Source organism: Lontra canadensis, unplaced genomic scaffold (assembly GCF_010015895.1).
Source record: "Lontra canadensis isolate GAN:19392208 unplaced genomic scaffold, GSC_riverotter_1.0 scaffold56, whole genome shotgun sequence".
In the NCBI taxonomy this organism is placed as follows: Eukaryota; Metazoa; Chordata; class Mammalia; order Carnivora; family Mustelidae; genus Lontra; species Lontra canadensis.
In genome coordinates, this window is record NW_022631050.1 from 9899476 (window position 1) to 9922152 (window position 22677).

At 39.0% G+C, this 22677-nt stretch overlaps 1 protein-coding gene across 3 annotated transcripts in view; it reads left to right on the forward strand.

The window, feature by feature from the left end:
- LPP (LIM domain containing preferred translocation partner in lipoma) overlaps positions 1-22677 on the forward strand; it is a 431103-nt gene that overhangs the window by 162511 nt on the left and 245915 nt on the right. The gene's annotated exons all lie outside the window — the stretch shown is intronic.

Here is a 22677-nt window from a genome sequence, read left to right on the forward strand (position 1 = left end):
TCCTGAGCAATACCTCTCACCACTCTGGTATCTGTGCCGTGGGTGAGGAAGGGAAGAGACCAGAGAAATGCCCACCCCTTTCTCTAACATGGTGGGCCAGCATGATGGACTTGGCATTCCAATCTTAGTCCTAGGGGGCTGACAGATACATACCTTGCTTTTGCCCTGGGGCTATGGGTCCAGGTTTTAAAACGCTGAAGTTGAAAATGTAAAACCATTTATAATTGAAAACCTGTTAACTATCACTATGTATTTATATGTACATTTCATAGGAGAAAAAAATAAGTGAACACAGAAGTATACTTGTTTTATATCTGAATTGCCAAGATTATTTCTGTTCCTTTGTTAAATGTGTATGAAATATATAGAGTGTGTTTACGCACGGAGAGAGCAGCATTATTAACACTGCTGTGGCCTTCCTTCGTCCATCTTCAAGGTGTTGTCACAGGTATTTCCTGGCTGCCTCTTGTAATAAAAGATTACAGTTTTTGGCTGAGGGGGGCGGTCTCCTTGGGGCAGGATGAGGTGTGGAGACCCTTTACACTGTCCTTGTAAGGAGAGCAGGGTCACTGATTCCTGCAGAAGTGGCTCTCTGCAGATTTGTTTCAGTTTTCATAGCAGCATGGGATAACTTTTGAACAAGAAGGGGAAAAAAAAACCTCGCTTTGTTAGTGTTTCTCTTCTATTGTTGTTGAGATGTGCGGTCGTAACTCAGCGGCAGTATTTTTTAAGTTAAGAATGCTCTGATTTGACATTTTTAACAGGAAAAGGTTCTATAGATATTACAGAAAAATCTTTTTCTTAACTAAATGCCAGCGACAAAATTTAGACCAGAAAGTAGTCATGAAGCCACGGTAATGAGATATGATTGTGGTTTAGTGGAGGAAGAAAAGGGCCGCGGGGAGCAGTACAAAGTGCCGTAAATTATCAATCACGACTAAATAGGTCTCATTAGTCCACCATTGACTATGTTTAATTGACATTAGAAAGGAATCTAGAAAACTTTGGGACTGTATAGAAGAAAACTTGGTCTTAAACTAATCAAAGTGATTAGCATCTGTTTTAAAAAGTAGCAACAGTTGGTTGTGCGTTGGGGTCCACAAAGTGGCAGCCCTCTCACTGGCAGGTGCTGAGAGAAAAGCTGTGTGTCTCTGGAGGGAAAGGGACCGCAGAATGCCTGAGGGGGAGGTCATATGTGACCGCTGCTGATGAGTTTCTCCCCTCCTCCTAGGTATGCCTGCAAAACGGAATGGCCCTTAAATGGTGTTCTGAAGTTGACTCTGATAGGGAACTGGAACACAAGAGAGCATTTTGCATGATGATTTTCATGCTGTTACCCTCCGTGGTCTGCAGAGCCTGAGTGCCAGATGCTAAATTCTATCAACATAATGTATCTTTAATTAAATATTATATTTGCAATACAATTAATAATGTGGCCTGTTTCCATAACTTTATTAGGAAATTACCATAATTTTTGTATAATAAGCTAATAAAAAGGCAGTGTGTTTTGAAACAGCCTTTCCTAAAGTGGTTATGTGCTTTGTGTCTGTTGAATTTTGAATGTAGATTAAGAGATTAATGGCCAGAATTAACTGATGCAATGTACTCAGGAGTCTAAATTATAGTGAGGAATCTTGTAGGGCTCCAGTACTATGTTGTTTTCTTTAAAATAAAATAGATGTCTTGCTTTTCAGGGAGCTCCCTGTTTAAGAGGTTTAGGGGTAATTCATTTACTTTCTTTACACTCCCTCCCTCCTCTCAGTCCTTTTAAAAACCCAAGCAGTACCACAAAACAAAACAAAGCAAAACAACCCCAAAAACCCAGAAATGTTAATTTCAAGTATTTAGTACATTGAACCGTGATGGGTCCTAATGAATGGGAGGTCATGCTTCTGGTTCTGTGGACATCGTTGATGTGGTTTTAATTTTTGCAATGTGTTAACCTGATAATTAAATTCCCATGGCTGTCCTATGAGGAAAGAATTTTAAATGGCACCACGCATGGGGAAGAACTTTGATATTTGAAAATAATATTATCTTTTAAACTGAGATCATATGTGGATACAGAATATTGTGTATATTGCTCTGACAATGGGGCTTTAATAACATTTCGTAAGCTGTCTTTTTCAAGACTGTTTGAAAATGTCACCCTCAGCTAAACAGATGTGATTTGCATCAGAGCTGTGTCTGTCCTTACTCTTAATGAAACAAGAGTCCCTCTCTTCAGAGAGTAATTGTTCTTGTAATGTGTTCTTTTTTATTTTTTTCTCAGCACTCAGTGTTCCTCCCCTGCCCTTCCTTTGCCTTAATATTTGTCCCTTAATTCTATCAGATTCGTTGTCAACTGAAATTAAAGGCAGATGTTACCCTTCAGTCTATCCTGATCTAATTTTACAGCCTTGATTTAGGCACTTGCTCTCCGTAGTGAAGAGGCCAACAGAAGAACTCTGGAACCACAAAGTCTAGATTCAGACACCAGTGTGAGATATCCTAGGACCTTGCACACATTACTTCATCTCGCCCTATACCTCAGTTTCCTAATCTATAAAATGGGAGCCATGACTGGCCCTCCCTCAGTTCTGTGGAAAACACGTAGATAAGGACTAGCACGTAGTATGGATCGGCTAAATTGCTAAATTCTTGCCCAGCTTGATTGTTCTCCCCATGTGCTCCCTCCTTCTGTCCTTGCCTATCTGCTCACGTCATTCACTTGAAACAAGCCAGCCTCCTCCTCCAACATAGGCACACAAGCCCACAACAGGAAACCATCTTTGTGTTCCCATTCTGTCCCCCCAGAAAAGCATCACTGGGAGAGCCGCTCTCTGCCTGCTGGTTTGGGAATAACCCACCTGAAATCTTAATCGCTTCTCTTGTGTTGCTTAGCTTTCTCAAAGGTTATGTTATAGGCATCTACTAGTGTTCTTTTGTCTCTTTTGCGTTGTGAACTTCTTGAATCCAGGGATCTCATGTCATAAATTTCTTCCTACTCTAAAGAGCCCAGTGCCTTGTCATCTGCTGGGCTCGTTTCATTAGTGAGGACTGCTTTTCTTTACATGTATCTTATTTCAGACACTTTTGAATATACATGATGTGCTTACTTTTGCATTAATCCCGTCACTTCCGGGCATTGGCAAAGGTCAGAAAATTAGGAGGAACAAAAATACATTTAGCCTGTTTAAGCAATATGTAAGTTCCTCTTGTGTTTCCTTCCCTCAGTTAGATCCCAATACTTTTGTAAAAGAATAGTTAATTCCTTATTTAAAGGAAAGTGAAAGCAGATCTGTTACTTCTATCATATGAAAGGTATTCTTTATCCATGGATAGATAACTAGGATATTTATATATGGCTTAAGCACATAACATTTATGAAAACTGCACAAAACTCTTGGTGCCTGTATGGTTTTTTTTGTTTGTTTACTGGGTTTTTCTTTTTTTTGGTCACATTCATGTGGGTTATAAAACAATTACATTTTGAAAACTCTAATGCTGTTACCTCTTTAAAATAAAATTATACTCTGAAATAAAGTTTTAATACTCTATGCTCCATGATAAAAGTCGTGTGGCATTGTTACTTTACTGCTGAAAACTTAGGAGGCCCAAAAGAGTTTAATTTTTTTTTAAGATTTTATTTATTTATTTGACAGATAGAGATCACAAGTAGGCAGACAGGCAGGCAGAGAGAGAGGAGGAAGCAGGATCCCCGCTGAGCAGAGAGCCTGATGTGGGGCTCGATCCCAGGACCCTGAGATCATGACCTGAGCCGAAGGCAGAGGCTTAACCCACTGAGCCACCCAGGCGCCCCAAGAGTTTGATTTTTATACATTGAAACTACTTGACCATATTTTAAAAACAAAGCTGAAGATCATAAAATGTAATAGTTTCACTACTTCTATTGGCTATTTTATTTTTGGACTTTTTGAAGACTGTAGATTTTATTAAAGAACAAACTTATTAAAAAGCAAACAAAACAAATTTCATTAAGCAAGTCAAAAACAATTCATGAATTGAAGGCACAAAATACAGAGTTTGTGTAGTTCCATTTGAAAATGTGAAGGTTTGCTGGTGTTGTTTGTAGCATTGGTGCTGGAGTTGGCTTTTTGGCTTGGTGATCACAGTTGTGTTTGCCCTTGCAGTGCTGGGGGCGTGTCTGCTTTTTGTTTCTGTGGCCCCACAAGGCAGTCTTTTACGTAGACTTAAAGACCCTCTTTGCTTCTGCAATGTGGATTCGTAGTTCATTTATTCTGGGGTGGTAATTACAGTATCACAGATTCAGGTAAGTGACTGAAGCCGACCCAACGTAGGGTTTGTTTCATAACAACACTTGAGGGGCACCTGGGTGGCTCAGTGGGTTAAAGCCTCTGCCTTCAGCTCAGGTCATGATCCCAGGATCCTGGGATTGAGCCCCACACTGGGCTCTCTGCTCTGCAGGGAGCCTGCTTCCTCCTCTCTCTGCCTGCCTCTCTGCCTACTTGTGATCTCTGTCTGTCAAATAAATAAATAAAATCTTTTAAAAAATTTAAAAAAAAAAAACAACATTTGAGGTGATGTTCTGTCTTTACAGATGCTGCTAATATACCTGGATGATACCTAAGGGTAGTCTACACTGTGGTGCACTTTTCTTATAGCAAATCCTTCTTTTCTTTTTTTAAGTAGACCAGTTGTTACAAAAGAAATATTTCTCCTTACCCTTGATCAAAGAACAGATCACAGTGCAAGCAAGGAGATAAACGGTTAATTGATACTAGCCTCTGATTGGGGGATCCTAGGGAGTGGTCAATAATGGCAGTTTTGACCCAGGCTACCTGTGTGAATTTAGACCCAGTGTTCCTCGACCCCTTGACTGAGTTCTGTTGGATGGCCTAAGACCTCTAAGGCCTTCAATTTGTGAGATTCAACACCACTGAAAACAGTGCATTTAGAGTTCTGTCTGACAAGGCTAAATTGGTAGTTATTTTCTAATTCTGAATCACAAGTTTAGTTAAACCATTGAGACAAAGCCTAGCCAGTATGTGAAATATGATATAATTTGGTGGGTGTTGTTAATGTTCCTTTCTCCTTTCCCCCTGAGGGCTCGTTTAGGAAGATCCACAGCCAGATGATAACTTTCAGAATCTGAGGCAAGATTAATCTTTGAATTTTTGTCCAGAGGTACAATCACTTAGGTCACTCGGACACTTACGTGGTGCTTCTCCACAAAGTTGTCTGCCCCCCTCTGTAAGGCATATGTGCGACTGCTATGCTACTCGCATTTCCCAAAAGCAACAAATCACCCTCTTCCTTGAAGGAACCATAGACTACTCCGTGCTAATAACGTCCCTTAATTCTGAGTGCCAGAATTGAGGCCTTCAGTTGTGACAACCCTATTCCATGGTTGTGTTTCTCTTTGTTCTAATATCCCAGTTTAGTTTTTGTCTTAACTCCAATTGTTTCAAGCATATTTGCTTGGTTTCTGCAAAATTAGCCACACCAGAGGATCTCATTTGCCCCATATGTATTCATAATTGGGAATATCATTGTACAAAGCAAAAGTTGCTAGGAAAAGGTATTCTGAGACAGTCTGTACAGGTATAAGCTCTCCAGTTGATGCTCTGGGAGCCTTTTCCTTCAAACTCCCCCCCTTGTTAGGGCCCCCTCTTTTCTCTCCTGGATTGTTATGGTAGCTTCTGGTCTAGCCACCTTTATGCCTTTCGTGACCATATGGCTTCCAGGTTAACATTTCTCCAACACTACCCTGGTCCTGTCATTCTATATTTGGCTTCCTAACAATCTACATATTATAGAGATAGAAGGAATGTGGTAATTATAATGGTAAGAATGGCAGTAACAATAATAATAAATGTTCTTGGGTGCCCCATCTCAAATGTCAACTGTCTTGAGACAACAGGCTTTTGAAATTCAGTATCAGTGTGTTTATCATTGAGGTATTTGGCATGGGTCTGCATTGCATGTTTATAGTTTGGCTGATGGAAAGATCATCTGATAGACATGAGAAGTGAGTGGGTGGGGAGATGACATTTTGTTAGAAGTGCATGCCTGGTATTTTGCTATACCATTGTACCTCCTCAAATCATTGTTATCAGAGATAAACTACTTTGTGAAGGGACTATAGCACATTTTAGGACAGTGGGAGAATCTTTAATGCTGCATGTCCTCATCTTGGCTTTGTAATGAAACATGTATGATGAATAGGTTACCGCTTTTGAGTGTCCACATTTGCGAGGGTGGGTTGACTATTTGGTCACCACACCATAAACAGCTTTTTTGAAGCATTTTCCAATCTGTAATCTCTATCTGATATGTTAAAGGAAAATAATGAGATATTAAATTGCCTATAAACAAGGTTCCCTTATAAGCACCAGCACTCCTACTAACTACACCCATGTACCTATACAAACACACACATACAGTTATACAGGTAAATGCATAGAAAAATTTGCCAAATTTAACCATTGTTAACACTAAGGTTTTTAATTCTGGATGTTTCCATTTTCTTTATTAATCTTGTTGGTATCTCCCATATCTTCTGCAATGAATATTATTTTTTATTGAAGAAACTATATCTTAACATGAGGGTTCACCCAGCCCTGCTCTTTACAGTGAAAAAATTGTTGAACCATCATGAAGAAAAATGTGGAGCGACAACAGAACAAATCCAAAGTTGAACTAACTACCTTTTTATAACAGTAAAATATCTTCCTAAGTAGCTCAGTCGTGTACCATCTATGAATGATGTCCTGAGAAAATTGTGTGTTTTGCTGCCTTTTGTTCTTTGTTTTTTAACTGCTGGGGTACTGAGTGAAGAAATCTAGAAATCAAATGACTAGTTCCTTAGGCTGCACTTCTGGTGCCTAGGATCATTTGTAGTTAATTTTTTTTTTCATTTTTTTTTAAATGTAACTTCCTCTTTTCTCACCAAATAATGATGTCGCTGAGGCTACCTATCGTGTTCTTTGTATTTCTATAATGTCAGCTATCCCAGAATCCACAAGGACTCACACATATAGAGACTAGATAAAGAAACTTAAGAAAATGGGGGATAACTTCAGACTTGAATATATTTATCCAATAATACATTCATTCCTCAGCGATGTTTTGATAGCCTACTGTAGCTTCATCTTTGTGGTACCATATCTAAATGAAAGGATGAATAATGAGTATTAGAACATGGTTACTGTTCTTAGGTTTTATAGTTTTATAATTGTGAACAACAGTTCTCTAACTTGAGAGAGTATAAGAATTGTCTAGGTGATGACATTTATCTGAGATACAGAAGATATCAGGAAGAGCAGGCCAGGGGAAAATGCTTGAATTCAGGTGCCCATGTCAAGTGTGAAAAAGCATTTTTAGCCAGCACCTGGAGGGGGAAGGAGCTGAACAACAGAGAAGATAGAAGCTTACCTAATGTTATCCAGTAGTTAGAGTAGAAAAAAGGACTCTGCTCCTTGGCCTTGTAAGTCAGTGTTCTTTGGCCAGCTGGAACTCAGTTCTGTGTTTGAAAATGAATGGGTTGGGCACCTGGGTGGCTCAGTCATTAAGTGTCTGCCTTCAGCTCAGGTCATGATCCGAGGGTCCTGGGATTGAGCCCCACGTTGGGATCTCTGCTTGGTGGGAAGCCTTCTCCCTCTCCCACTCTCCCTGTGTTCCCTTTCTCACTGTGTTGCCTTTCTCACTGTGTCTCTCTCTGTCAAATAAATAAATAAAATCTTAAAAAAAAAAAAAAATGAATGGGTTGCTATAGAGCATAGTATTCCAAGTAGAGTTTGTCAGACTTCGGGGAACCTGAGAAGTTTACACTGGTTTTCTGCCCAACTATAGTTGAATTCATTGAGGCTAGGAACCGTAACTTGTTACCCAGCAGTTGGCAAAATTTCTGGTATTTAGAAGGTGGTCAGTTAATGGTCAATGCCTGTATGAATGACACCATTTTTCAAAAAGAAATTCTAAAGTCATATATTTAAGGCAAGTAGTGTCCTATTTCTTTGCTTTAAGGTGGTTTGGGCAGATGCAGTGTGTTCTTGGAAAGGAAAAGATATTTGGAAATATGATTGTTTTTCTCTGTAAATAAAACTATTTTATTTCAAAAACAAATACAATACTTGTTTTGTAAAAGAAGTTGAAAGAAGAAAAAAAGAGCAAAGTACCTGTTTCTAATACCCATAGTAATCACTGTTTTTTTTCTCATTCAAATATTGAACTCTGATTGTGCTATATGTACAAGTTTATATCCTTTTATTTTCATTTAACAGTATAAAATAAGGGAGTTAAGCATTCTGCAGCATTAGACCTTGAGACTTACCAATATGAATCTTGAAAATAATATTAGAATTGGAAGGATATAAGTTTTTATGCCATTCCAAAAGATCTCAGTTATCAGAATTTATCTGAGATTGAAGGTATTCCTTAGCTGTTTTAAGCCACCAGAGATATTTAAATTTTCTCAGTAATATCCCCTTGCTTATAAAAAGGAAACTGAGAACAATGTAAGGGAACTTGTTTTCACCCAGGACTTTTCAGACCTTGTCCCAATTTAAAATTGGGCCCCAAAGAATATTTATTTATCTTTGAATTGGTTATTGTTTGGTATTTTGTAATAAAATAAAAAGAAACATTTTTTATAACTGAAAAACAACACAACAACAATAACAGGACTGAACTGTTCTTTATTTTAATATCAGAAGGAGGTTCCTCTGGAAGAATGATTCCAGAATGATTGAGCGGTCAGCCGTTTACACCACTCAGCTGGTCAAGGATTTCAACAGTGGTGCTGACACATTGCTCTTGGCTTGGCCACCTTCCCTTTGCTCATCCATAGAGCTTGGTCACCATGTACCATGGCCAAAGTCATGGTGATCTGTTCCACACACCATCCTCAGATTTCCAGCTGGCAGTGGCTGTCTAGAAAAGAGAAAACATAAATTCCTTATTACTCCAAATTCTAGCATGTTTACTGAACTGCAGGATCTGAAATATCAAATAGACTCTTATCAGCCAAGCTTTCCAAAATATAAATGGACAAAAGAGCAAGGAGTGGTTTGGGGGACTATTCAAACTAGGACTGTCATTCATTGCTCCTGTCATTATTATTTTTAAGATGACTACCCATAGACTGCAAACACTTTGCCCATTTCCCTTCACCTCTGAAGTTATAAACTATTCTCTAAATAGTCACCTAGAGAGAATGGGAAAGGGGCTACATCCACTGTGCCTTCCGGGAGTGAGGGATGAAGACTGGCGGGAGAACAGTCTTTGCTTCCAGATTGCTCCATTGCCTCACCCATTTCAGGCCACACCAGCTACCAGAAATGCATCGACTCCCATGTGGTCATTGCAGGATTTATCTGGGCATTTGCTGAACCTGCTCGCAATTTATTTTTATTTCTTCCGATAGACGTGGATTTGGCACAGGAGAGTAAATTCTTTCTGGAACAGCAGATGTGCCTGGTACACTCGTTTGCTATAACCATTTGTGCTGTGGTTGAAAAAAAATTTTTTTTTTAAGAGTGCAGAATGGTTGAAAAAGGGAGGGTTAAAAAACCAGAACCATTTTAGTGATTATGCAAAGTTAGAATGTGAGTAATTTTGCTGCAGTTAGTCATTATGTGTTTTCATAGCTTGTTTTACAAGGATAAAGGGATATGTACAGGTTTGGTGAATAGAGCTCTTATTTGTCCGTAATAGTCGCTTTTTATGAAAACATTTTCTATCCTTCCTCCTACTCTGTGGCGAAGTGCTCTCTCCTTAGAAATTATACCCTTCTGTGATTCAGCCCCTTTGTCCGTCTACGCTAAATGGACAAACAATCTCCATTTCTGAGAACAAACATGTTCGAAGAGAGACTTTATTTTCCCATACAGTGTATCATGTGAGTGACATACATTCAAATCACGATGATACACTGATCATTTAAAAATGAGCTTGTTTTTTGCAGGGAAAACAACAACGACAACAGAGCAACCATCTAGTGACTTTGCTATGAGCTTAATGTGCTGGGAATAGTTCTTTCCATTTTTTATTTTAAATATCTGATAGGTCTTCGCAAATTTTGCACATGAATTCTTTAAGAACTGCGACACAGTACCTAGCCGGTTTTCGCTTTGCTTTCGGTCACCCAAATTCCTTTGGAAACATGTGAACGAAGGTCTGTTTGTTTCCACTGTAGCAAATATAGCCACTTGCTCACACTGGTGGCTTCCCTTACTGAATTCCACTACTATTTTGGAAACTCCTGTATGAAAACACAGCAACCCAGCTTGTCCCCATTGAGCCTTGTTGGTGATTTCCATGCAAAGCTGCCTGATGTCTATATACTGAGGTTCACTTTTGTTGAAAACCAGAACTGAGTCTGTTGCCTTTTGTAGGCTTGGTGCTAAGTCTGGTCATTCTGGTGTGATGGCAGGAGCATGGGTCTTAGTGTCGGGAAAACTGGGTTCTAATTCCAACCCCGTCAAGCCCTTGTCACTTGGGGTGAATCCTTCCTAAGCTGCGTTTCCTTGAGGAAAGGTAGAAATTTGTGACTTTCGAATTCCTTCAAGCTCTTATACTCCATAATTCTGTAGAGAGTATTGTATAATAATCCATAAAGAGTTCAACTTTATTTCTTTTATCTCAAAAATTTCCTTGTGCTTACATCTGCCCCAAACAACTCTTTACAGACTGTCTCTTTTAAATTCTACCACCAATATGCAAATTGTAGCATGAGAAACCCCTACAGGACTTGGGGCTTTCCTGAGAGAAGGGATCCCACCCATTTATTCATCTTTTTGTATTTAATGGCTTCTGAGTAGCACTAATCTACTGGAATGGTTGGTTCTATTATAGTAGTTGACTATAACCAGAAGCTACTGAACCACACTCACCACATTTCCTGTTACCTACAGCTAAGAAACCTAAAATACATAGACTAACTCAGAATATCTTTTTAATTAAATTGAATTACAGAACCCAGTATCATACTAAAATACTTATTAGTAACTAAGGCTTTGGCTTCACAAAACCGGGAGGGGACCAAAAGGAGTACGGGACGGTTATAATTTAACCATCCAGTGCCATCGTTGTATTTTTTTTTTAATTAAACATCTCCCTCTCTTAAAGCATTTGTCAATAATACATTATGGAAATAACTTTCATACTTTGAACAAATGCTTATGCAGTATGGGTTTGTTAAATGCTAAATGCATCATGTTGAATGAGAAAGATCAGTACTCACCCATAGGAAGCTTGAGGGTCTGGGGAAGAGAAGGTTAAAGGAGGAATTGCGAAAAATGGACAAGGATTATCATACGGAAGTTCGGTCAGTTAAAGGGACATCAGGGATGGACATTTCACCTAGACTTAGAGACTCAGAACGGGCTTTCCAGAAGAGGCATCATTCATTTCAAACCTGAAGGATGAATACTCGTGGGGAGTTAAGAAGTGGGAGTGGGTTGGAATGTGTTCAAGCCAAGCAATCACAAGTATGGCTGGGACATCCAGTCCCAGGGGAGGGAAGGGAGGAGACTAGGAAGCTGAGCCTTGGCTCTATTAGGGAGGGAATTTGGACTTCCTGATATGAGCAGTGACAGTCTTCGGGAGATGTTAATAAAGGAAGATGATGATCTGATTTTAGAAATATTCTAAATATATTGGATTTAGAAATATTCTGTTTGTAGCATAAAGGATATATTAGAAAACAGTAAGAGCTCAAGTTTTAAAAAAAAATATATATAAGCATATGTTTACATATAATCAGTATATATAATTACAGTCAATTAGGGCACCAGTGATGGTGGCCTGAACTGGCTATCGGTAAGTTGGCAGTGAGAACTGGAAAGGTTGTAGGTAATTAGGAGATAGAACCAACAAGCTTTGCTATATCAAGGGGAGAAAACATCATATGACTCTATTAAAACATCTAATTACATGACCATGCATCTTTAAGATACCCCGGAACCTTAACATATTACTGATGCACAAAATTTCTGTCAGTATACATAAGCACTCTTATTTTACTTTTCTTTATAGACTTATTTTTAATATGTGTTCCCTTGCCTACCAGCTGTGAACATTCCATCAGATTAGTGTGCCATGATTTTTTCAACCACCCTCTCATAGTTTGTAAATATACAATTAACATAAGTTATGGGTGTTTTAATGACTCCTTATTGCCAGTTTACCCACCAAAAGCATTATTCCAGCTTCCAGTGCTACCAGCCATGTAAAAACAAACCTGTACTATCATATTCCCACAGAGACTGTGTTTTATTGTTTCTTGTCTAATTAGCTCCACACCCAGTACTTTTCACCAGACCCCTGGCCTGATTGGGCAAGAGCACAGAGGCCCCAGAAGGGGATGATTCTGCATATGAGGTCGTTTGCTATGGAAATAGGCTCTTCTCTCGCTGGGTTCCTAGGTGATTGAACACACTCAGATTGAATTAATGCTCCTTGCAATGGCATTTTATCCACAACAGCCGCGTGCGTGCTCAGACTCAGTGTTCTCTACTGGATGGAATTCGTATCAACAGCAGCCTTGAAGACCTCTCAAATTCAAAAGGCATGACATACCTACCATCTTATTTCACAGTTATTTGGGGGGAAAACTCTCCTTGAAGTACGGGCTTTCTTGGTTATAACATGATGACATGATCATTTTATGAACATGTAAGTGTGGGACCTCACCCAGATCATTGCTTCCCTGTCAGGAAGTTAAGGTTAAGAAATGAGGGCTTCCAAGGTAGCACCTTGATTTTATTTCCAGGAAAACAAGAGGGACATGCTGGCATTCATGTCTTCAGTAGTCCAGGGAGCCCCCTATCTTCAAAATCTCTTGGGTCCATTCAGGAGTGTTGTGAGAAGTGATTCAGTGGAAAAGCTTCCGGGGGAGCCCCTCACTAGCTGTGGTTCATGTGTGTGTGGAACGCCATGCTGTGACATGAACAGGTGTTGATACAGTGCACAGAAGTAAGAGATTACTGTCTGCATGGCTCTGACAGGAACTCCTGGGGGAGCATGTGCACGCACGCACATATGTGTATGTGTGTGGCTTAGGTGTACAACAGCTGAAAATGAGTGTACTCTTAGGGTCTCTGTATTGGCAGTAATATCTTGAACTTGGTATTTCAAAAGTCATCTTTGAGATTGTTTTAACTATTCACCGGTTTTTAGCTACGATTGACGAGGTAAGTTTTTTCTTTAATTTGGAAAATACCAAAAAAAAATATGAAGATGAAAACCCAAATTTCTGTTAATTGCATCTGTGGATGCAGTTTTCCACCTTTTAAAAATATTTTTAAACCATTTTCTGTGTCTTATTATGTTCCTTTTTTCTCTACGCACGCACATACACATACAAGTTGGCAGACTATGCTAGTTTTTGGTATGTGTCAATTTTTAAAATAATTTATATTTAATGTACTTTTCATATATTATTTGAAATAATACATGCACACAGCAGGTACACAAATACACTCTGATTAAAAAAAGTAAATTGTGATTCTGTTAGAAACTTTGGGATATAGGAAAAATATAGACAGAATCCTAAAAATTACTCCCTTAAATTACCCACTGTTATTATTTTTTTAAAAGATTTTATTTATTTATTTAACAGAGATAGAGAGAAAGAGCACAAGCAGGGGGAAGCAGCAGAGGGAGAGGGAGAAGCAGGTTCCCTGCTGAGCAAGGAGTCCTATGCGTACTCGATCCCAGGACCCTGGGATCATGACCTGAGCCGAAAGCAGAGCCTTAACCATCTGAGCCACCCAGGCAACCCATCCACTGTTGTTATTTTGAGAAGAAATATTTCTAGCCATATGTATATGCGTAGCATGTATGAAAACTGTAGATAGATACAAATATTGATTAACAAATATAAAATGTTGCCTAACCTGATTTTACTATGTATAAAGTTACTGATATTTTAATTCTTATTTCTTTTTATATTTTTCCTTTTTTTAACGTTTTATTCTGTTAAAATGACAAAAACCCACATTTTAAAGACTATATTAAGTGCATTAATATTTTTGTATGACTATCACTACCATCCATCTCCAGAACTTTTTTTTTTTTTTAACCTTCCCAAACTGAAATGCCATACCCATTAAATAATTACTCCCCATTCGTCCCTCCTCATCCCTCCCCGGTGACCCCATTGTCCTTTCTGTCAGTGGTGAATGCCTGCTCTAGACACCACCTATAACTGGAGTCATTCAGTAGGTGTCCTTTTATAAAATGGCTTAGTGCATCTTAGCACAATGTTTTCCCATTCATTCACGTGTCAGAATTTCATTCTTGTTTCAGGCTGAGGAATACACTATTGTATATATATTTACACATTTTTTATGTGTTCAGCTATCAGTGAATACTTGGGTTGCTGCCACATGTTAGCCATTGTGAATAAGGCCGTTGTGAACATGAGTGTGCAGGGTTCCTGCCTTCGGTACATTTGGGGTATATAACCAGAAATGGGATTGGTGGATTGTTGCTACATTTTGAAACGTTTAACAATATAGTATTATTTTTTTTTGACCCCGAATCGCTAAGGAAATGTTGAAAAACAAAAATAAAACTGGGGGCATCACGTTACCTGATTTCAAGCTTTACTACAAAGCTGTGATCACCAAGACAGCATGGTACTGGCATAAAAACAGACACATAGACCAATGGAACAGAGTAGAGAGCCCAGATATGGACCCTCAACTCTATGGTCAAATAATCTTTGACAAAACAGGAAAAAATATACAGTGGAACAATATAGTTTTTAATTGCTAAATTGTATTCCATTATATGAATGCAACATCATTTATATTAACAACTCCCATGTATTCATTATTTAAATTGCTTATAAGATTATAATATTTCTTTTTCATATATTATATTGCCATGAATGTTTCTAGAAACCAAATGGTTATGCTAGCTTCCTTAGGTTAAATTCCTAGAAACAATAAGTTTGGACTTTGTCAGGACTTCTGATACACATATCACCAAATTAACCCAGAAACATTGTCCATTAGAGTTTATAGAACCAAACAAACACTGCCTTGGTCCCTAAGTCTAACTCATATAAATGTTGTCCTTTGGAGATAATTAGGGTAAGCCCCTCCTATTTCTCCTACCTCCTACCTCCAACTGTACCCCTTTATTCTGCTTTAATAATACTACCTAAGGAGACAGTTATGAATTCTGGGTTCAACGAAGAATCATTTGCCCCTTTCCTTTTTAATTTTTAGATTTCACTCTCAAAGTGGGTGGGTCTAAGATTATTTGTATTTAGAAAGATCTAATGAAAGATAATTTGTATCACCCCCCCACAAAGATCCTTTTGTATGGCTAGATTTGAGAAATAGTTGTCCAAATGTATAGTAGTATGCTCATGCATTGTACTCTTGGTCTGTGAGGTTGTTTTCTAGCTCATGGAGTCATCTATCAAGTGGATAATGTGAGTGGCCTGAATGAGTTGAGAAATTGATTTGCTGTGGGTTCTAATCCTGAATTCTGGGACTCTGAATCCTGGATGGCTTAGTCAGCAGGCAACTCTTGGTCTCAGGGTTCTGAGTTCCAGCCCCACGTTGGGCATGGAACTTACTTAACAATCAAGAAATGAATCCTGAATTTTGGAAGATAATTAGTAAGGGGACTCAAGAAATCAAAATGAAGTTAGTCCTTAATTAAGGGCTTGAAGAAAACAAGGAATTGATTTTTTATTGAGCAAAAAACAAGTAACAAATATGAGGAATGTTAGTGTAACTGACTTAGGTATGTTGTGTTTACATTTTTTTCGAATTGTACAAACTCAGAAACCAAGTCTAGCTATTTCTTTATCCAGCCATTATTTATTAAGTATCTACCTGGTGTGGATCCTTAATGATGAGATCAGGCTCTTATTGGCCATTGAAACTCACTGTAAATATTCAGAATTTACTCTTAGAATTACTGGATTGTTCACATAACTGGAAATAAGATAAGTGTCATGAAAATAAAACTGAAGTTGAAATGCCCAGAATCTGTTCTAACAAATCAACCAACCCCCTTTCCAGGGTTTATCTGTTCCTTGTCTGTATGGAAATAACATTTCATGTAGCTTCAACTGTGTTGCCCATATGATTGGTTTCCCATTCTGTGATTGTCATTTAGCATTTATATTTTCATTGTCCGTCTTAGGCATTTTTCCACCTCAGTGTAATAGCTGGAATCAAAATACATGAAGGGACTCTGAGTTTTATAGTTGCTCTCATGTAGGACTTCAACTTTTGTATACATTCACCTTCTATTACCTTGGAAACTTTTCTTTCTTAGTAGAAACCTTTTACTTATCATACCAAGTTTTGTCCAAAAAATGTAATTAAGAATTCTCTGAGTGCAGTGACTCTGCATGTGTCTTTTTGTGGCTTTTAGCAACTAAGCTCAACGACTAACACATAGCAAAATTTCAATTTTTTTAATTGAATAAATAGCTTTGATTAATTAAGTTTCTAGAGATTGGGGTATTGTGATTCCTTGGTAGTTCAAATGCATTTTGTCACAGTACATGTTTTTAATGATTATTTTAAAATGCATTCGTCTCCTTTCTTTCATGATAAGTTTATTTAAAATTTGGCCCCTGACTATTTCTGTAAGAGATTTGAGCCAGGATCAAGTAGAATTTGCATACACAATATAACCGTCAAAATGAAAATAAGCATCTCAATGCTTCTTTGAAAGATAGTAGTAGTAATAAATTCACAAAGTAAAGTCATTGAACTATTTAGAGGAAGGGAGAGACTAATGAGATTGCTGTAATTAAGCATGCATTAAATGCGTGACAGAGTTTCTTGATTGTCAAGTAAGAGAAATGAGCTAGCTCATATTTTACATGTTTGTTTATAATCTGACAAGAGAAATGAATTTTTTTGGAGTCTGTTAGTCATTCATTTATTCAAATTCATGCATTCAAATATTTGTCAAATGCCTACTAGTGACTATGATGTGAAAAAGATAGATTTTTCTGGGTTTACTGGGGAAGCAGTAGTGGATGAGAGGGACAGTCTCTAACACTATGAAAACAGACAGGTACAAGTGTGAGACGTGTAGAGGGAGAGGAGTCAACAGTGCTCACTCTGCCAGAAGACTCAGCAATGGTTGCTGAGCGGGCAGATACTCAAGTTGAGACTTAAGGGGTTTTTAGGGATTAGCTTATTAGAATTCAGAGAGAGGTGGAAACCAAATGGGTATAGTTTCTGAGATGAGAGGAGCTTGGTATAGTGGCTGTGAAAGAAAGTCGGTGTCAGAGAGTGTAGCTCTGTGTAGCTCTCAAGGAGAGGGAGAAGAGGGAGAGTCCAAACCATTTCCCAAAGCCATTGAAAACTCTTAAGCAGGAAAATAGTGTGATTAAATCTGCGTTTGAGAGATTGCACTGTCTACAGAATGAAGGATTCATTGAAGGGGGAGCAACACTACACTCTGGAAAACCTGTCTGGATGCTGTTGGAGAATTCCTGGTGACAGGGGGTGTTATCTTGGAATAGAGTCACAGCAGAGGAAATGAGGAAATGTGGAAATATTTGAGAGTCACAGAACTCCTTATTTAGGAACTAGAATCCCCAGGATTTAGTACTTGAATGGGATGTGAGGGAGAGGCTCAAGAATGACTCCTAGTGTTCTCGTGTGAGCAACACCTATGTGGATGAGAAAACCAGACGGAAAGCAGGAAGGGCAGATTGAAGGAAGATGACGAAAGAGTTTTGAACGTGTTGAGCCTGAAGAGTGTAAGAGACATCCAGGCAGACCCATGAAATAAACAGCTGACTATCTGGGTCTGGTATTCAGAGTACTCTGAATTCTGGAAACAGGAACTCATAAGAATCTTTATAACGTAGGTTGTATTTTAAATTGTATATATAGGGTCCTGGAAAGAGTTAATAGAGAGAAGAGAGGAGGTCCTGTGTCCGATAAAGATGATCATGATTCTGGAGCCATTGGGCAGTATGTTGCCTACTGTCACTGGTAGCAATTTGAAAGCAAGATAAGTAAAGAACTTCTAGAAGGAACCTAGAAAGAGCCTGAATCCCTGCTGTCACTGTTGAGCAGACATTAGTTCTTGGCTGCCTATTCCTGGATTATCTATTATGAAAGACAAGTCTCTGTCTGTTTGAGATCATGATAATTTGACTTGATGGAGCTCACAACTTGACTTCTTTCCAACTTTTAAAACATGCAAGTCGATTATTAAAACACCATAAGGTAACTGTTTTAATGAGGGCATGTACAAAGTTCTTGGGGAATATAACTGAAGGACCACAGAAAAAGCCTCAAAATCCTTCCAGCAGAGTTAAGAATGACATTCCAGAAGATGCACCATTTGATCTGAGACTTGCAGAATAAGTAAGCAACTGCCCAGATGGCGATGTTTGAGCAGCAGGGGAGCAACGTGGTAGAGAGTTGGATGGAACGGATCAGAGACTGTGGAAGGAGGTCCTGGCTGACAGATATGAGTACAGACATAACTGTGTGATCTATTCCAGTCTCTGCATATGCCTGAAATTGCTGGAGTGTGTTGTGATGTGAGTGGTGGTGGAAAAAAGGAGGTGGCTGGACAGGGAGGCAGGGGCTAGACTGGAAAGTCTTTGCAAAGCATATTTAAAAAAATAAAACAAAACAAAGAGTGAAATGTCATAAAAAGAATTCAACACAAGGCAGTCATTTGCAGATGGGGATCAGGCTCAGTCACGTTAGATGACCCTGGTGTTATTGAGAAAGGGAAGAAAGAAAGAAGTGGAGTTCACTGATGGCAATAAATAGCTCAGGGAAATGGGGTTGGAGACAAATAGTAGGGGAAGGAAAATGAAACTGGAGTCAAGTGCATGGTTCTAAGAAATATGCGGACTTCCATAGAAGACGTAGTAGTAGAGTAGAGTAGGGGAGTGTGTGTGTGTGTGTGTGTGTGTGTGTGTGTGTGTGTATGCATGCGTGTGCGCGCATGTGTATGTACAGGCACGTCCAGGGAGTGGGTGAGCAGAGGCAAGAGAGAGACTGAGGAACTGTAAGATGTTATCCTGACTTGGATATATAGGAAGTCGAGGACGTGGCCCACAGGGTGAGCATGAGAGTTGCCGTCAGCACCCCTAGTCTTTTGTTGTTTTTATGGCCGCAGCCAGTTCTTCCCTGGTAATGGGAACATCCATTCAACAGCTACTGATTATGTATTAGCCCTTCCACCTGACTAGAAACTCCCAGGGGACAGGGAGACATGCACCCCTCATCTGAGGATATTGCCCTTCTCCCATCAACCTCACAGAACTTTACATGTCCAAGATCCTTAGAGAATAATTAATGGAAAAATAACCCCATAAAAAGACTGTTACAGAGATTCAAGTCTCAGGGGATGTATATATATATATATATATATATATATATATATATATATATTCATAATTTTAAAATGTGCTTGATTTTCAAAATAAAAATGTTAAATCATGATAAAACTTTAAGAATCTCTGCAAAAACAAAAAGGAAACGATATGCCAAAAATAAATACTCGGAAGTGCCAACTAATTCAGCGAGTAGAAAAGATTCACTATGTATTTAATTGAATATGTGGGCCAGGAAAATGTTGCCATAGCTTTCTTTAACTATGAAGAACATAAATAAATATGCTTTAAAATGATTCTTGTTCTTTACCCCTTCCACCTCCAATGAGGTAAAGAATGTAAAATCGCAGGGGAAAAAAATATAGCTAAATGTGCTATTTTCACTAACGTAGTTATGATATAGGAAATACTCAGAAACATGCCGGCACATACACAGCAGAATTCATAATAAAGTTGTGAGAAACCTTCTCATCCCTCGAGGAGAGCTGTACTGGCGAGATATTTCCTAGAAGAAAGCGATGGCTATTGAATTTGTGCCCTGATGCCTTCCTTCAAAGACTTGGGAGTTGTTTAAAGTGTGTGTTTGTGTGTGTGTGTGTGTGTGTGTGTGTGTGTGTGTCTGTCTGTCTGTCTGGATCAGGGTCTGGGTCTGGGTTCATCAAGAAAGAAAGAGAAAGAGAATTGGGGATACCTGGGTGGCTCAGTCAGTTAAGCTGCTGCCTTTGGCTCAGGTCATGATCCCGGGGTCCTGGGATCAAGTCCCACGTTGGGCTCCTTGTCCAGCAGGGAGCCTGTTTCTCTCTCTGTCTCTGCCTGCTTGTGCTCTCTCTCTGACAACTAAAGAAATAAAATCTTAAAAAAGAAAGAGAGAATTATGTTGGAACAAAGTTTCTTCTAAAGAGTTAGGTCGACATTAAGTCTTTTTGCTTTACTTTATCCAGTCATTGGCTTTCATTTTCAAATCGGTGACTTTTGAAGGATCTGCTCTGGGGGCAGACTTCGTTACAGCTGCAGCAGAGAGTGTGCCTGTCATTAGCCCAGTTGCTCAGTCACTGTCTCCATTTATAGTTGGGTTTGTAAAGTGTTCAAAATAGGAACTCTGGGTTTCTGCTGATCTTGAGTCATCAAAGAAAAGAAAAGCTTTATTCCTTCTTATATTCATTTCCATCGATGCTGACATTTTTTAAGACTGACATGGTTGACTAGGAAAAAAAAATGACCTTTTTTTGGTTCAAATTGTCTCTACCGTGGTTTCTACTACAAAATGTCAGGATCTTAACTGCGTACTTATTTAGGAATTTCTTCAGGATATGTATTTTAATACATTGCTGAAAAGGAAATTGAATCTCTTTCTCTTGGGTACTACTGGAGCCTTCTTCATGCAGAAGGGAAAAGCTACTCTGCCAAGACGATATTACTCAGGTTGCTTAAATTACAAAAGTAATTAGCAAGTTTGTCCCCTGAAAGGCTAGTATTAAAAGGGGGAGGGGATAAATGATGGCTGTATTCAACAGCCTCTTATAACTCAAGAGAACTACACCTAGAATTACAAATTCCCCAGGAAAGTACACAAATAGAATTTGAGACAAATAAAATGTGGAACAGAGCTGTAGCAGTCAGGATCCCAACACAAATGGTAGTAAGCCAACTCATAAATGCCGTGTGTACCCAGGCCCATTTGAGTAGAGAGAAGCCTGAAGGGACAGAGCAGTAATCTGAAGCTAGCAGAGTCCAAGCTGTCATGTTGTCGAGGCTCACGGGGACAAAGGGGGAGAGCAGTTATTTTGGACCAAGAAGTGGTGAGTGTTGTAGAGGAGAGATGCTAGAGAGGACCAGTGACGACCTAGGCTCACATCTGGGAACTTCACAGGTAGGTGGACAGAAGAAATGAGGCCCAAGAATCGATCCGTGTTTTTCATCAGGAGCACTGTTGCCATCTTGGGTTTGACAATGATGTGTTTTGCTGTCTGCCAAGCAGTGGTAATAGTGTCCCCTAGTCACCATGACAATCAAGTTATCCCCCTCATTCCCAAACTTCCCTGGTCAGTAGGTGATTTTTCTTCTCCAGTTGAGAATCACTATAAGTTAACCAAATACCCCTGATCAACGTAGATGATCAGAAAGCTATAGGTCTGAATCGAAAGACTTGCGTATTATGGAGGGGACAAGATAGCTACCCCATCTATGATCCCACATCCACATATCAGGCAGGAAAGAGGAAATGGGCAAAGGAGGGACAATGCTTAATCAGGAGAGTGTTTGTTTTCCCAGAAATGCTTAGCGTATATCTTTTTGGTCAGAACTGTGTCCCAAGGCAACTCCTATCTACTACATAGTCAAGGGAAGTATTTTAAGTTGTGCACATTGTTCCTTGAATAGAATTGAAATTCTTTGAGTAATGAAGAAGGGAAGTAGACATGAAGAAGCAGTTAGCAGCGTCTTTCCCACGAGCTACATATCCTTAGTGTCTTGGTGTGGATGAATGACACTAGAGTAGTATAAGGCCTTGCATTCTCCCTTTCTATGCATACATTAATTTGCTTGGAAATTAATAAACAACAAAATCAGGGTGTGGTCATTCCTTTGTTAGAGCAACAAATCTAATCATTGTAACTCAGAGTAACATGAAAACATTCTGTCACTGGCGCATTTTCGGATCCCTAATCGTCTAATGCCCGAGGATGGAAGTTTAAATCTCCAGGCTTTCCCCGAGCCTGTCCTTATCCCCAGCCCAACCAAGACATCTCATGTTTTGGCAGTGAGAGCTTTTCATCTTTGTGTCCTTAAACAGTCTTAGAATCTTCAGTAAGTGTTTCTGAATTGAATGAATGACTACAAGAGAAATCGGACAGATAGAAAAGGAGGAGGAGTCAGCGTTTGAGTTATCTTTGGTCAATCACTCTTTGACAGGAAACTTTGTTCTAAAATTTAGCATCTTGGTTGGGCTGGGGGTGTTTCTCTCAACAACTCTCTTCACTTTAGTTTTTCTTTCCCTTGGCCTGGTCCTCTGTTCTCTTTCCCTGGTATCTCCTTTTAGCTGAATGGTGACTAAGTCTTTGGGTAATTTGATTGAAATCACATTGTTTCGTTTATTTTTGTTGTTATTGCTAGTGTTTTCAGTGTTAAATTAAAAGGAAAAATTGCCAAAGCCAATGTCATGAAATTTTGTTTTTCCCCGTGTTTTCTTCTATAAGTGTGTGTGTGTGTGTGTGTGTGTGTGTGTGTATGTGTGTGTGTGTGTGTGTGTGTGTAGTTTTAGCTCTAACACTTAGAGCTAAAAATTTGGGTTACTTTTTGTGTATAGTGTAAGGTAAGGGTCCAAGGTCACTCTTTTCCATGTACATATCCAGTTTTCTGCA